Raw genomic sequence first — 17,167 nt, forward strand, 5'->3', positions numbered from 1 at the left:
AAATTCCGCATAGAAACCCATATGCATTTACGCGGTTAATGAGCCAAATCTGAACAACTGTAGCATCTGTTTTTATTGTCGCAAGATGTCTTGATTCTTGGGTTTTTTGGGCTGCAGATTTTAAAATGACAAAACTGCTACTTCTCAGGGCTAACACTCACAAGTTGTCAAGTAGCCTGTGTATTAATAACTGTATCGCTGGATCCCCGTGTCAATTACTCTGAAGCACAGTAGATATTAAATGCTCATCAGCTGCTGCTACAGCTGCTGCTCTCCTCTGGTAGTCTGATCTCAGAAAACTAGTGCCTCTCTATAATTCATCTACGCCCTTTCTACACATGCATGCATGCACACACGCATACTCAATCCGGCATGCATGCAGGCACACACCTAAAACTGTCAACACACAAACACACAAAGGTAAAGGTTAATGGAAAAACAGCTTACAGAGTCTCTGTTTACATATTTTATAAGTTAGAAATGCATATCTGAGTCTTAATGGAGACATGGAGCTGTATTATGGGCCCCATGGAGCCGCGTGTTACTGGTCACCTGCATACGCATGGCTTAAGAAAAGATGCTACTTTGGCACACTTCTGCACAAAAATAAACACCAATACTCACCCTCTATCTTTTTTTTTGTCTGTGTTTCTCTCACACACATATGCAAAGAGAGACATAATTCCTTACTGTATGTCCAAACACACACACACACACACACAAACACACACACAGCTGGTGTCTTATTGACGGTAAGACGTTGAAAAGCCTCATGGGATCTCACCTCGTCAAATGTAAAAAGCTTCCTTGGTCTGGCACTCAACGAGGCTATTATCCTCCACACATGCAAGAACCCCCCCGTCTCCCACCATTAGACACACACTCACACTTTTAACGTCTCTGAAGTCTGGCAGCATTAGGGCAGGAAGGGAAGAAGAGGGGACTTTTAATGGTGTGACACCTTTTAGGGACGGGACAATGACACGCAGACAAAAAAACGGATGGAGATGATCTTCCACCTCTTACACAGAGGAGGCGGTGGTGCATTAGAATGCTCACACACAAGAACTCAGAGGGTTAAAACGCGCTTTTATACGACTGTCAGCCATGATAAGAGTTGTCTGAATTTGTTGTTGTCGACCGTGCTGGCAGAGGAACACGCTGCCCTCTTTTCTCGCTGTACGCCTTGTGATTGCACCCTCGTCTTACCTTCAAATCAGCCTCAGCTTTTACGTAACTCTGGAGGCAAACAAAAGAAATGTGCCTCTTGAATTAATGAATGCCTTTATGGCATTTTTTGAAGCACACATGCCACATTTAGAATTCTCTCCCCAGACCCAAATAAATCAAACCAGAAGCATTCACTCAGGCCCGAGCAATTACACCTTAATAATGCACTATTTTAGCCCCCACCGCATACACGCACAAACTTTCTTTCCTGTCTTGCAAAATTCCTTGGCTCATTCTGGCGACCTAGTTTACAGCCCTCGCCTCTGAGCCACAGAGAGTTGGTTCCTTTTGAAGATGCATTGAGCAGCACAGCATGACAAGCCCATTATAGAGCCGGAGGAGGAGAAATCGCTCAATTACCAACTGGCAACTCTTGAGGGGGAAGGCAATGTGCACAATTCACTTAACCTTATCAGTTTTTATGACTCAATAATAAATATTCTCAAGTGTTAGCTTGCACACAATAATCTATTCTCTCTTGATGCATGATATACGGGCTCAGAGAATGCATGGTAAGAGCTATGATATATTTTGCTAACACTGACCATGTGACAGACCCCTTCGAGAGTGGAAGCTCTAGTGGATCTACCATATCTGCTTCTGGATGCTTCTTGTGATAGTACTAGACAGCGTAACCAATCCTTCGCTAAGTCCCGCCCCTCAAACGCAGACTGGGCCATCACAGCGTGGCATCGGCCAGCTCCCAACGAGGTCCGACAACTAACCGGCTCCGCTAAAAAGACTCTCAGGCAATAGTTTCAGATTTTCTTCGTTTTCAGACTGGTTTTGTGGATTTCGAGCAAGTCATGGTTTGACGTTTTGGAATAGTGATAATATGTTAGCACATCCTTAACTAGCGTTAGCACTTCTATGCTACACTAGTTACAGGGGGCATACTGAATGTATACACATGCTGCTTTTGCTTTTTAGTGATTTTAACAGTGAATAAAGACCTACCCGGCATTACAGGAACATTTCATTGTCATTGCCATTACTTTTTGTTCCACTTTTGTATCAGTGATCATGTGTTTCTATGCTCATAAACACAGACTCACTTTTTTTTCCTGGCACATGGAAAATTTGAAATTGGAGTGTATGAATATGACATCATTAGTATTGAAGCCATAGAGAAAACCACAGGTTATTGTATTTCAAGCAGTGGAAAATTCACAAATATGCCAACAGTGGCTTTGGAAAGTATTCTGACTTTTTGTGTGCACACTCACCAGAGTCCAGAGTCTTCCACATGCTGCTAACTTGACAGCTGTGGGTACTAACAGTTGCCATGTTTGTTGTTTACGTTAATTATATGTTTACGTCCATCATGATAATTTGGGGGGAGTGGCTTCGGAGAGAGGCCTTAAAGGGACGGGCTGTCACTGTTGCCGGCTTGGTAACATTCTCGCTAGATTTAGCAACATCTGTAGCTAGGGCTGCTAGCTACTTTCATTGGAAAAGAGTTGGCAACACTGGGCTGGGTTTTTTGGTTGAACACTTTCAAAATCTAGCTTCGTCTTGCTGGTTTCACCGAATTTCGCAACCCCAGTTTAAATGTACTTTTTGGGGGATTCATTCTAAACATTCAGTACTTTAGAGAAGCACCTGGCAGTAACAGTTTCAAGTCTTCTTTGTGTTAAGGCCTGGTCACACCAGAAAGGGACAGTGCGACGTACGTTCACTCGTCTTTGTGAAATATGTGACATAGGCACTACTTGCAGGGTTAGTTGGTGAACAACAGTAGCTGAAGAGCTAACAGCTAACAAGCTAACAAGCCACAAACATGCTAGCACTAGTTAGTCTATTAAGCTCTCCGAGGCTCTTTCCATTTTCTCTGTACTGTGCAGTTTACTCTCCTCAGAAATGTTGATCTCAAGATGGCATATGATTTGATTCAATAAAGAGTCTCCAAGCTGGCACGTTAACAAGCTCGTTAGCTCAGTTGCTAACAGAACAAGAAGATCATACACAGTTTATTCAAAAGATATGTTTGTATAGACCCCTGTCTCATAACTGTCTGCAACTGTCTCTTTTGTTAAACAAGTTATAGTAAGACAAAGAAGGGCTGAAAACAAGTGGAAGGGTGCAACCCACAGCTAATAACATATGATAGCATTCTCCATTTTAAACACTCTGCTCTACTGTCTCTTGGTCAATAGGGGAACAGACCTCGACATCATACTGGCGCATACATTTCTGTTGCTCTAAGGTCAGGGGACAAACAATTATGTTGTTTGTCGCCTAATATGAAAAAAAACTAGTGCTTAAAGTTAAATTTGAAAACTAAGAAGAAATGTTATAGAGGACACTGGCCACAAGCTGAAACTGACTTTTACCTTCTCAAAGCACCTTGGAAGTAGGTGAAGTTGTTCTGGAAATTCCTACTCAGTTTTTTCTAACCCTTCCTGCCATATACCCATTGGATTAAATGAAATCTATAACAGAATGGAGTGTGCAACAAGCGGAGGGGGTCTGCATTCTTTTGGCGGCCACCGTATATATACAATAATTCAAGATAACAGTCGGTGTGGTGTGTTGTTTGTTCTTGTACAGTTTATGTACTGTTTGCAAAGAGGCATCTCTGCAGGGCTTATTATACTGAGTCAAGACCATAAGAGTGACCTTTGCCCTCATAAAGCGATAACGGTTGAGTATAATAATATAAGCGTACACGCAAACACACTTGAGCACACCCACCCACACAAGTGCACAAAGGCATTCACAGCTGCAATCAGGCAGATGTGCAGTACAGTAGATGCAACCATGCTGCACTGATGAATCTGCAACTGTGGACGCAGTCATGCCTCACATGAACAACTAAATGCATGCATGCACACACATATGGGATAGTTACAAACGCTCTCACAAATACACACAAACACACACAAATCCTTTGTACAACAATAGTGGAATATTAATCCAGGCTCACAGGCGGACTCTTCCTCGGTAGGATGAGGGGTGAGATGGGCTGACGAGACGAGAAACAACACCCGACAGTAACCTACATATCATGAGGACTCCGGCTGGATCACCAGGGTTATTTCATGTTAAGATCGCTCCACTAATTTGATCTACTTTCATCGCGCTTGTTATGATCTGGCTGTGTTGTGCCGTGCAGCCTGGCATGGGACTTGAAAGGAAGAATGTGTGTTTAAAATAGAATGAGATCAGTGTGACAAACTGCCACGACAGCCCTCTAAATCACTTTATGCTCCTGAAAACAAAAAATAGCCATTTGATAAAGCAGATTCCTGAAGAAAAACTGGAGGCACAGCGGCCTGTATTGCTGCGGCACTATCTCATCATACACGGATTCAATGTGACACAACATTTACACAGTCTGTGTGTGATAGGATGCTGCAGCTCAAACGGCGGTTGATTCACCAGAACATCTTTCATCACTGTTACTGCTTTAAAAGCTCTGCTGTCGTCGGAGTGATTTTCTCAGCACCCACACCATGAGAGAAGTGTTTCATTTACTACACTATGGCATGTAAGGGTCGTATGGGGTGTGTTGGATACATTCAAGAAGACACGTAACTGTGTGACATACCGCACGCTCAACAGAAACAAAAGAGACAGAGGAACGTGCATGCTCGTTGTGCGGCCCGAGTAAAAGCTTTACAGCCTCACGGAAGCAGTTTTACCAACATTAGCTGGAGCCCAAAGTGGGCTACGTCGTGCATGTGTAATTAGAGCAGAGTTTTTACTCCCCGAAAAGCTCCTCGGCTCTGTGAAGAGGAGGGGGAAAGACAGAGGAGGATGAAAGCAGAACTGAGAGAAGGGAATAAAGGGCATTGTTTGTGAGAATGATGCGGTTGTATGTATTATTTACATGGTCTGAACACCCTGAGTGTGTTCCTGTTCTATGTGCCGATACATTTGGGCTGCTTCCGGTTCGTCTTTGTCCCGTGCTGTTTTAACATGGAGGAAAGACATTCGGGCTCAATTCATTACAAATTCTGGTCAATTTGGGAAATCGAAGTTCTCTCCCCGGGAGCTTTTCAGTCACTTTACTCTCTCAGCAGGGACTCAGCACTTGAATGTACTTGAATTGTAAAAGCATCGGGCCTGTCTTTATTCTCTCTGGGATATTCCCTGCTGGGTCGGACATTTTTTAAAGAACAGATGAAGGCATTAAGCAAGTTTTTTTCCAACATGCTCACTGTGCTGCTGCTCTGTTCACAAGAAAAAGGTTCAAATTGATTCACAAGTAAAAATCATTTTCATGCACAAGTTTATATATATTTTAAAACAGATGAAACACACTGTATACGTGAAATGTACGGGTTTTTTTGTTTGTTTTCTCAGTGTGGTTTTCTATAACTGGCACAACCACACTGTATATGGCTCGTTATTGTCTCTATTAGATACTTTCCCACAGTTCAGTTCAGTCTAAACGGCAGCTGCTCATGACCGTTTTATTGCTGAGTACCAGCTGTGATCCAACGGTCCACTCTAAGAGTCAACTGTTTCTCTCTCACACACACACACACACACACACACATGCACACATTTATGTACACGTGAGGTCCCATGACCAATCGTCACAATGACTCCAGTGGCACGAGGAGATGATCGAGGCACACGTGGAGAACATCACTATACCGATTACACCAAGGCAACACTTAAAAAGATCGCTCCAACTTATAGATGTGTTGAAGATGATTTCAGTTTCAACGCTCTAGCACTATGACAGTCAGCTTAAAAATAACTTTAAAATAGATGAATAGCATATTTGGAAAAGGCATCACTGATGTTAAAATCTCTTTTTACAGGAGTGCCAAGACAGCATTGCTATCACTCTGTAGGAGAATGTTAAATGACTTGGAGACAACTATGTGCTTTCAAAAATTACTTTCACTTTCATTTCAGGCGTCATTTTGAAGTCTCATGTTTAAAGCTGTAGATATTTCATTTAATAACGAGAGCTTAATCAAACACATCTGCAGAGTAGGGACTTCTTTGCTCTTTGAACTTCTCATGCACTCAGAAATCTCTCACGGTGCAGAGACCTGCAGCCTTGAAAATAAGTAACCAAGAGCAAAAACTCCAGCTATCATATCAAACACACACACACGTATCTATGGAAACTACAATCACCACCTTGCGGTTGTATGCCTCTGCCAACCATGTTATGTTGCAGTTTAAAAGCATGTCTGTTCAAAATGTCATCGGCTCATCATTTTATCTTATTAGACATTTGTGCGAAATTATCATAGTTATTAAATTAGTTCTTGAGTTATGGCCCGAAAACGTGTTTGGTGAGGTCACAGTGACATGTGACCTCCATAATCTCATCGGCCAAATTTGTTTGTGCCAAATTTGAAGAAATTCACTAAAGGAGTTCCCGAGAAATCACCTGAATGGGACCGATCTGGAGTTACAGTGACTTTAACCTTTGACCACCGAATCCTGATTAGTTCATCCTTGAGTCCAGGTGGACGTTTGAACTCAATTTGATGAAATTCTCCCCAGGTGTTCCTGAGGTATCACGTTCACAAGAAGGGACCGGATGGACAACCTGAAAACATAAAACCCATGCTCCACATCAGACACACAAAGGGAAGCAAATACCAGAGACAGGCTGGAAAGAGGAAGAGGATCATGAATAAAAATGAGGCTGACGTCATGACAGGAGAGAACAGGTACAGAGAAGAATGTGCGGGTTCATTGTCTTACTCAACAATTCCATTTGCATGCTTTGATTGGGCCATGAGTGTGTGTGTGTGTGTGTGTGGGGGGGGGGGGGGGGGGGTTCCATGACTAAGTGTTTGTTCGTGGCAGAAGCAGACGCACAAAAGGAAGAGGAATCATCATTTCATGGTATTTTAGTTCTGATTCAGCCTCGTCCAAAACAAAGGGCTGCTTTTGGAAACCATGCCAAATGAACAGTTCAGTAAACACTGAGCCAGCATCGAGGGGCTCTTTACATATAGGTCATATGTTCGGCTGTAAAGATCCCTTAGTCCCATCAGGTCCATCGATGAGTCGAGCCTGGCCTCCATTCTTCTGAAAATGTGTCAACTGACACAGTCTTCTGCAACACAACCGACCATTTGGACGTGTCCCGTCTCCGAATCCAACCATTTATTGATTTCCATTCCATTCTGTATAATGTTTAACTCTGTTAGTCTTGAAACTTACACAACTCAACTTCACTCGGAACAATAATGCAAACCTAAATGCAGATTTGATGATGACTATGATGGAGCACGAAACTGAAACAAGTTTCAGGAGTCAATTTTAATGCCAAAAAAAAAGAAAAAGGAATGGTCTCTGTGATCGATTCACTATTTCCCTTCACATTTTTTTTTTTAAATGCAACAAAGCAATGTCAGCTTCTGTTGTCAGTCAACTGGCAACATCTAATATGTCATTTCTTCTCTACTTTCCACACTTAAAATCGCAATCAGAGGTTCTAACATTGCTGTCTATTGTGATTCAACCACTTTGACATAAAGCCTTAAAACAATCAGCATCTATGTAATAAGTGAAATTCAGAAGTGTAACCTGAACAGTTGGAAATAACAGCAGGGTGGGAAACTTCCTATATTGTAGTTGCGATGTTAGTGAGTCAGAGACGGGGATTTCTCATTTAGTCAGAGGTTAGGTAAACATTAAGCCTGCGGAACACAACTCTGTTCCTCCTTCTCCCTCGCACACTTGCCAGTCACATTTTCTGTGCGTTTGGCAGCCTTCGTAGAACGGGTAAACTCCATGTTTCCGCTGATTGCTGCTGTGGAGCTGTTGGCCAGAGATTTTGTTTTGACTGCAGATGAATGGTGTGAATTCCTTTCCAAACATAAAAAAAAAAAAAATCCTTCACGCTGCTTTTAAGCTGTGCAATGACGTATATTCAAATTTAATTTTCCATGCCTCTATTCTGTTATTTTCCCCTCTTTGAATGTGCGGTCCTGTCGAGAGAGCAAAGTTATTTTGACTTCCTTCTTCCACCTTCTGTCCTCCCGAGCAGACACTGGCTACTGAAAGAAAGATCATTTACATGAGAGTGAAGGAGGATCCAAACATAGCCCGCGCCCTGCGGGGCATGCAGTCTTGGTGTTTTGCACGTGGGACTGTTGTCGCATCAAAGTCCAACAGATCTCTTCCCAGATTGCTTGGCTGAGTCTGAGGCCTCGTGTGAAAGTCCTCATGAGTCCAGACGCAATGACTGAGTCATACAAATGTCAGGACAAATTAGTAAGACTTACAAGAGAGAACATGTTAAAGAAAAATTAGTTTTCGACTAAAAAGACAACATAGTAACACACACTGTCAAGTCATGTATGAGTGCTCTGGCCAAATTGTTGAGAGTAATTTGGTCATCGTGATCATATTAAGTGCCATAAAATGAATGCTCCTCTTTTAGCCTGTTTCTCATTCTCACGTTGATGAATTTCTAGACTGAAAATGCTGGTATTTTATGTAGAAATGAGCCTCTTGGATTAGCTATTGCGGCAAACTGCAGAAGAATCTACTTCCGCTGCAAGCTCCCGGCTAACGGAACTAGCTGCACCCCAGATTGTACCCACTCATGCAGTGCTGGGTCCAGGGAAGTTTGGCTGCAACGTTAGCATCCAGCAGCAAAAGTGAACTGCGGTCCATGAGCCAGTCCGCAGAGCCCTGAAGCCCCGTCCCCACTTCTTCACAGAGCACTATCGCTCGTTTATTCAAATTGAATGTGTTTTTTGTCCAATTTACACCAACACTGCATGTCCTTGGGTCTCCATCAATACACCCGCTAAGAATGAAGTAGATCAAATGAACCGTTCTTAAGATACGCAAAGGACACATCCACACAGATTCCTTGCTTTGCAGTTAGATACTGTATGTGAGTCGCTGTTGACATTTGGTTCAACTTTGAAATTAAATTGTTTTAATCAAGTTTGTGCTGCTAGCTCCAATATATGTTTTTTTTATCGGACTTTGTGTTTTCCTGTGTTTTCCAAATGGTTACAATTATAACAATAAGACAAAGGTTGAAAAATACTGGAATTTTTCTAAAACAGTAGTTCTGTTACTTAACTGCCACTCACCAGTGAGTGATAACCCGTGAAATAGGAAACATTTCAGGAGCAAGTAACCATTTTGGGTGAGGTTGCACACATCCTCCGTGCTGCTGAGTGTCTCTTAGGCCTTCACACACCACTTTATAAGCAAAATGAATTATTGACAATGGCTTTTTGCACTTATCCCTCCTTAAAGAGTCTTAATGCGGTTCCTGTCAGGGTGTGTGTGAGTGTGTGTGTGTGTGTGTGTGTGTGTGTGTGTGTGTGTGTGTGTGTGTGTGTGTGTGTGTGTGTGTGTGTGTGTATGTGTGTGTGTGTTTGAGAGAATGTGCATTATAGTTAAAATGCAGCTCTGCAACTACGTCAGTGTTGAGAAACTTCCCCAGTCTGTGTCATTAAGACTCAGCGCACACTCACTCATCTTAGCGTAACACTCTGAATCACAACACCCAATCACACTTTCCTGCTCATCCTCCCACACCGGTCTGGTCTTCTGGGGACTTCTCATCATCATACGTCTGCTGGTGGACAGTCAGTGTACTAAACATTAGGAATCCTAGCTTGCACAATGTAGGCATCCTTTCATGCTGTTAAGAGCAAGATTGATTTACCCAATAGTCAGTTTAACACCTTCATCTTTATTTCCTGTAATATGTGATATAGTATTACTATTGTAACTTTTCTTTTACTGTAATTTACTGTAATTACTACCACTTTCAAATGGTTTCCCCTGCTCAGTCTACTTCCTGAAAGCACCAGCTGTATAATTAATTCATTGTCATTACGAATTAAATAATAAGACTAAGACCTAACAGCCACGCTAGCAGCTCTGTGAGGCTGCACTTCAACACATCAGCATGCTAACATCATGCTAACAATGACAATGTAACATGCTGGCGTAGGAGTAGAGCCGGCTGGCCATCGACACGTTGAGAGGCAATAGTGTCAGCAAAAGCTTAGTTTAGATGCGATTGGAACACTTTCACTGGTTTGCCTTGAAACAGAATACTGTCTCATTGCAGGCAGCCAAAAGACTAAAAAAGACGTGTGTACAGATATCTGTCAGGTATGTCTGCAAAGACCACCAGAGCTGTAGTCAAGGCGTACTTAAGTTCAAGACCAGGTCTAGTTAAGTCCAGAGCAAAAAGAGTCTTGTTCACAGCCACAATGGGGTCTTTCCAATGTTAATATAGGGAATAGGGAGTTAGGATGGACAGAAATAATCCATCTATAAATAATTGGGACCTGCCCCAACATGTCCACAAGCAGGGACATTTTCATTTCAAATGTATTTATTGCGTTTATTAATATTCATGCCAAAAGCACGGATTCAGAAAGTAGGGGCGCTGCGGCACCTCCTAAAACAAACAACCATTAATTGATTAAGTTTAAACTTATTGTTGAAACTTCAGTTTTTTAACTTCCTCTTTTCTTCCTGTGATGCAAGACTGGAGCACTACAGCCCTGACGACCACTGCTGTAATGTTTGATTGAATTAGTACAACCCACAATTGGCCTGCCCACCCCCCCATCTACACTTCAAGTGTATCAGATGTGTATCCCACAACAGAGACTCTCATTTTAATCTATGCAGATCTCTGCACGTCTCCGCTGCGTCTCATGGGCGTAACCGCCACTTGAAGCTTTTATTTTGGCATCAAGTCTACTAAGCAAACTTAGTAGACCCCCCCCCCACACACACACACACACACACACACACACACTGTGTCTCTGGCCGCAGAGCATCAACGCGACGGCAATGCACTAAGCTGCGTGTGTACTGGTAGTTACTTTAGCTGTTAGCTGATAGCCAAACACAACGCTCAAGACAATAAAAGTGAGCAAACTGTGATCACTTGCGGCCCCAACTGGAGTAGTGTGTGAGGGGTTAATGGTCTGTATGGTATTATAGTATGAACTTTTCTGCAGCAGAATGCAAGATTAACTGTAGACAGACACGGAGGTGCACACTCACAGACACACTCACACACACACACACACACACACAAACAAACAATATCATTATCTCCTGGATAATAAGCTCTTCATTTCACTACCCCACACACCGGAATGACAATCCAACCCATCATTATGTTGGCTTTAAATGCTGCAGACAAGTTTTGACATTGTCAAAATGAAACAACTGAATTCTTTGCATTCTTGTTTGTATACATGATTTAATGTCACTGTGTTCACCGTCACATTTTAAAAGCCTGGAGTAAGACTGAGAGTTTTTGCCATTTGATCCCGTCTGTGACTGGTTGGATGAGAGATGAAAGCTGCACCACGTCCAAATCTATAGAGAGGAGCATCAACAAAACAGAGTTGGCTGTGTGTTTAGGCAGCGAGCGGCGCTCCAGAGGAACAGATAGAGACAAAGAGAGGAAGATAGAAAGATGGATGCCAGGAGATAAGGGAAGCGACGCAGTGATCTGCAACAACACGCTAAGCTAACACAGACAACCTAGTTTTGTTTTCCCACGGGTCGTACAGTTGGTCCCAGTGACACACACACACACACACACACACACACACACACACACACACACACACACACACACACACACACACACACACACACACACACACACGCGCACACAGACACTCACAAACATAGTCAAAAACACAGAGATCCCATCTGCCCCGGCGCCTTAATCAGCTTATCACTCTGCACTGAGGCCGTTCAGAAGGACTATACCAAGCTTTGACATACATTAGTGGCACTGCTGAGATCAAGCAGTACGCTCTTCCTAACCGAGCACCCCCCCCCCCCCCCCCCCCCCCCCCCCTCCCCCCGTCACACAGGAACTGGCAACCCACAAATTCGGGGCTTAAGTATGCATGCATGCATTAGGGAGCCACACACGTTTTCATCCCAAAAAGATTGGAATCATGCTCTGCATGTAAGTACCATTAAAAAGCATTAAACATGCACACTTGATGGACTTACTGCTTAGAAAAAAACCACAAACAAGTCAGGAGACACGCAACGGAGCAAATACAAACTGTGTGTGTGTATTCTGACGACCAGGATGCCAAAGCCCAGCTGATCTCTCAGTAAATATGGACATATGGTCAGCCTCTGTGGGAGAGAGAGAGAGAGAGAGAGAGAGAAAGAGAGAGAAAGAGAGAAAGAGAAAGAGAGAGAGAGAGAGAGAGAGAGAGAGAGAGAGAGAGAGAGAGAATGAGTATGACACAGTGATGCTTCTTGGCGCGCTTTCTCTCATCCGTCCACAGGGAGACATCTTATCCTCTCGGGACATGTGTTCCTCTCCCGAAGCTGAAGCATTTGGCCTTTTCGACTCCTCGCATCACCGCGAGGAGCGGGTCAGAGGCGTCCGCTCTTGGTTATGTAACGACGAGAACGTTCCCGGGATGAAAACAACGGGAGTTGTCGTGCCAGATTAGCTAAGTTAGTTACGTAAGATCCACAGAGCGGTTTAGAAGAAGCGATGAGACATTGTGTACATCCTGTAGCAAAACAACAAACTACAAAAAAAATGGGTGACAGCTTGGAACAAAAGCTGTCAGCTACAGTCAGTCTGTGATCTCTGGCTCACGCTCACTTAGAAGTTAACGAATGAAGATTTTGAATTGTCCTACTTAGGAAAGTCAAGTTCACTTCTAGGTTTCTTAACCAATGCATATTGATCGGTCAATGATCATTTCCCAGCATTATAAGATAATAAAATGGCGCATGTCTATGTTTGATGCATATAGTGACAAAAAAGACATTAGCTCATGGTTACTGCATCCTCACTTTCATTAAAACCTTTTTAATTGAAACAACAACAAAAAACGTTCATTATGCTGTTTTATTTTACCAAATAAAAATGTTAAATTGACAACTATAACAAAATGCATTAAAACAAGTATTACAGGTTTTTTTATTCACTGACCGGCATGACAGCAACAAGACACCTCCCAACTCCCAAAAAGATGTCTTATTTAAAAGTGTATTGAGCTGCTAGACCCGTTGCACTAACACCGTTCTGTCTCTGCCGGTGCTGTTAGCCAACGTTAACGCTTCTTGAAAGGAGAAAAAACTACGAACTAAATTCATCTGCAGTCCTGTTGAAACAAGAAGACAAGAAGCAGTAATTCTACATGTCTGCTGAAGGAATAGATGTAAACTCCTGTATAATGTTATAGCTTCTGAAGGCTCACCACAGCATGGTTAGTTGTGATAATACAAAGCGTGCTGCTTGTGCACGATAAAAGTAGCACACTAAAGCTACACTAAATTGTCTTTGGTTCTTGCTGACCAAAACTAGACTCAAATTTACAATTATTAACAAAAAGCAATGCACAAACCCACTGCCAGTACTTTATTACTGCCAAATATTTTCTGACCGTTCCCCATAGAGGGAAAACTACCTCCTAATTTAATTTCAACTTTCGAATGAATAGAGTCCTGTGCCTCCTGCCACTCACTTTCTTTTTCATTAGAGCCGCAGAGACACACAGCTGCTCCAACACTGAGGTTATTTGCTTCTCTAATAGAAGCCGACACCCTCGATATCTCTCTCTTCCCATCTCTACCTCCTCCCACCAACTTCCTCTCTCGTCCTCTTCCATTTCCCAGCTTTTAAACTGCTGTGATCTGTCGTTTTTTTTTTTAGATCTCTGCTTCTCTCTCCCCTCAGTGTTGCTGGCTGTTATAATCAGAGTTGCCTGGGCTGCTGTCATGATGCCCAGGCCCCGGGGCTCCAGGCAGAAATACTTCATCATTTGCGACAGCGTGCTCCACTCCATCAAACACTCCTCCAAATCCTCTGGCCACCCACATCCTCGAAAACCGGGACCTTGTGAGAGCAGTAAACCAAGGCCACGTGCGATGATGTCATGATGTGAAGGGGCGCTGTGATTGTTGACAGGCGGGGAGGCTACTGCGGAGCGGTCACTGGCCCGAAGGAGGCGCGGGGCCACGGACCAGCTGTCTGAGAGACGGAAACCACCCAATATCAAGAGTGGCATTTGATCCCATGAGCTAGTCCGCACGGGGGAAAGGCTCTTGGGATCAAAAGTTTGTGTTACAAACTGGGTGTTTACCAGGCTCACAGTGGCTGACAACATATACCATCAAGTTGCATCATGGGAAATGTATGATCCAATTCTTCAAGGGCCCGGAGTAGCTGAATGTTAAGGAGGTACACGGCGAAAACGCTGTAAAGCATACGCCAGCGAAAAGCATAAAATAATCACCATCTGTATCTGCAAAGAAACCCGCAGCATGACCTACACTGTAACAAATTGCTGTAAAAATACAAGAAATTCTCAACAGCAAGGTACTGTTCTTCATGAATACAGTTGAATACAGTTAAATCCAGCAAAAGTTGAGGCCTTGGAAGAAAAAAAAAATTAACAGCAGCTACTGTCCAATCTTGCAGTATACTACAGTATTTTTTCCTTTTTCAGTTGACTAAGCCCGCCCATTACTCTTCAACAGCACACGGCATCAAGTATCTACTGCTTAGTTAGCACATAGTCAACCTAAAGAAAATGAACAGAAAGCTTTAGATATCATAGACCGGTGATTTTATTCAGGATGGAAGAATAATAATAAGAGGGAATTTGAGAAGACGATTTTCAACGGACTCTGACCGAAGCACCGAAGCAGACCGAGCACCACCTGCTGCTTCAGCTCGCCTACAAACACGCAGCGGACACCGTCCATCCTGCCCCTGTGGCTCACTGAACAAGGTAATTTAGATGTTATCAAAGTTAGCATGACCGTGTTCAGTCATTTTGTGTTGAATCTACATTGTATTGTACTGATTTTTTGCCGATAACGTGACTTGTTAACTGCATGCTAACATGCTAACGAGCGGTGCTTGCAGGAGAGCGACTGCTGCAGTAGCTCGCGCGGTTCACTGTGCATACGTGGTGACCCGTGTGTTAGAAAAGAATGGCATGCGATCTACCGGCACTGCCTCCGCGATCGACCGGTCGATCGCGATCCACGTATTGGGCACCCCTGCTCTTGATTGACAACATATCGTTATTTTTTTGTTGTACCGCGTTACCAGCGAGAGTTATTTCATTTTCATAGATACCTGATTGAATTTCTCAGCAATTGAATCAACAAGCTGAGTTAAAATATATATATTTAATATGGTTTCAGAACATTAACTATAATTGTTGTCTGCATTAGTTGCTGGTGACGCTGGATGTTAAGCATTGAAGCCACGTCGTCTGTGAAGGCATCCAGCCAAGCTTCATCACGTTGCTGCTGCGGTTTTCTCCAGCTACGATGTGTTCAACTTGCAATACCAAGAGGAAGCTGCAAGGACACTGGAGTTTGTTCAAAGGTAAATCTTCTGCGGTCTTAAATATTATTTGGATATTTTTCTGAAGGTTAATATGTTGCAACATGATTGAGCTTGTAGCCTTGATGTGAGAATGTGTAGAACAAAAATCAGACCTTGTATGTTCACATTTTTTACTTATATGAAATATTCACACATATGTTAGATGAAAATAAGATTATTCTCTCATTGTTAGTAGACACAGAGGTCAGAATACTTGTAATTTGTATTTGTTTATTCTAATGGGGTTCAGTATTAAGTGTGAATACTCTTTACATACCACACCTAATATATATATGCTTTCTCTGTTATTTAGGCGCTTCATTGGTCTCAACCTGGAAAGGGGGACAAAGGCCAACCAGGGGAAGGTGGTGTCCAGAAAGACAGGGAAGCTGGTCCAGAAGAAGGCAGGAGCTGTCAATCCCCATGTGGCCACCCTCATAAAAAACCTCCTGGACTTTGAGTGTGGCTTTATGTAGTCCACAGCACATCTCCACATAGGAAGAAGGAGAGGTAGCCCACACTGCTGGTGTTCTTTTTTCCTTTTAAGGTAACAAGTTTCAAAATTGCGTTCTGTTCAGTTCTATCGAGTTGTCTCAAACGTGCAGTTCCAGATTTGTTCTTTTACTTGCTTTCTATTACACTAATGACCATAACTAAATAAAAAAGTGATACTGAAGGCGGGGTACATTTAGTAAACTATAAGAGTTGTATATAGACGGTTGAGAATCTGTTTAACATGATGCAGTGTTCTGGTCTGATTGTATTGTACAATAACGTAATTACTGACAATGTTTTTTGTTCTAATTTACTTTAATGAATACAATTTTATATGGTGCTTTTAATATTTGTATTTTGCAAAAGTGAGATCACTGTAAAATTGTCAGTTATTGAATGTGTTTGACACTGCATTGGCTTTAATAAAAGCTTTTTAATGTAAGGCCATCTCTTGTTTGAGTCGTTTCTATGCTTGCAATTTTCAGGGGTTTTATTTTGAAATGTAACATTTTAAATCATTAGCTTCTAGCAGTGTCATACTGTAAATACATTCTACGGTAATGAACTGTTCATGCATTTTCTATACAGCACTGTACTGTCATACTTTTTACAGTATGAAACCGTTGTTGCACATTACAGTAGGTATGCTGTAGAATTACAGTTAGAAGCTGGAGCCTGTAGCTGCCAGCTCTTTACTGTAATTTAACGGGGAAATTTGTTACAGTGTACTTAGTCACCTTCCAAACCTGTACGAGGTAAAAACTTGTTCCTTTGATCCTCATTCACTTTTTCAGGGTTTTGCCTAAACTCGCAGCACAACGAATGCTTACACTTTCAGTGTGGCCGAAGAACCTCTTTCTCACCCATTTATTTCCCCTCCAACAGTGTGTTTAATTGAGCAGTTACTTTCTTTAACAAGGACGCAGAGCTCTGAAACCGGGCGTGGTGCTGGGGGAGAACGTTGGTGGGTCATCGCAAACCGGCTTCTACACTAGTCATGATAGCGACTTCATGGGAGCGACATAATGAGAGGCTGTAAAGTCTAAGAGCAGAGCTGTTCGCACGTGTGTTGACATTTTTTTTCTTCCATCTAAATAATGAAGTGGCGGCTTTCTGTCTTCT

Source organism: Pholis gunnellus (genome assembly GCF_910591455.1).
Source record: "Pholis gunnellus genome assembly, chromosome: 2".
Classification (NCBI taxonomy): domain Eukaryota; kingdom Metazoa; phylum Chordata; class Actinopteri; order Perciformes; family Pholidae; genus Pholis; species Pholis gunnellus.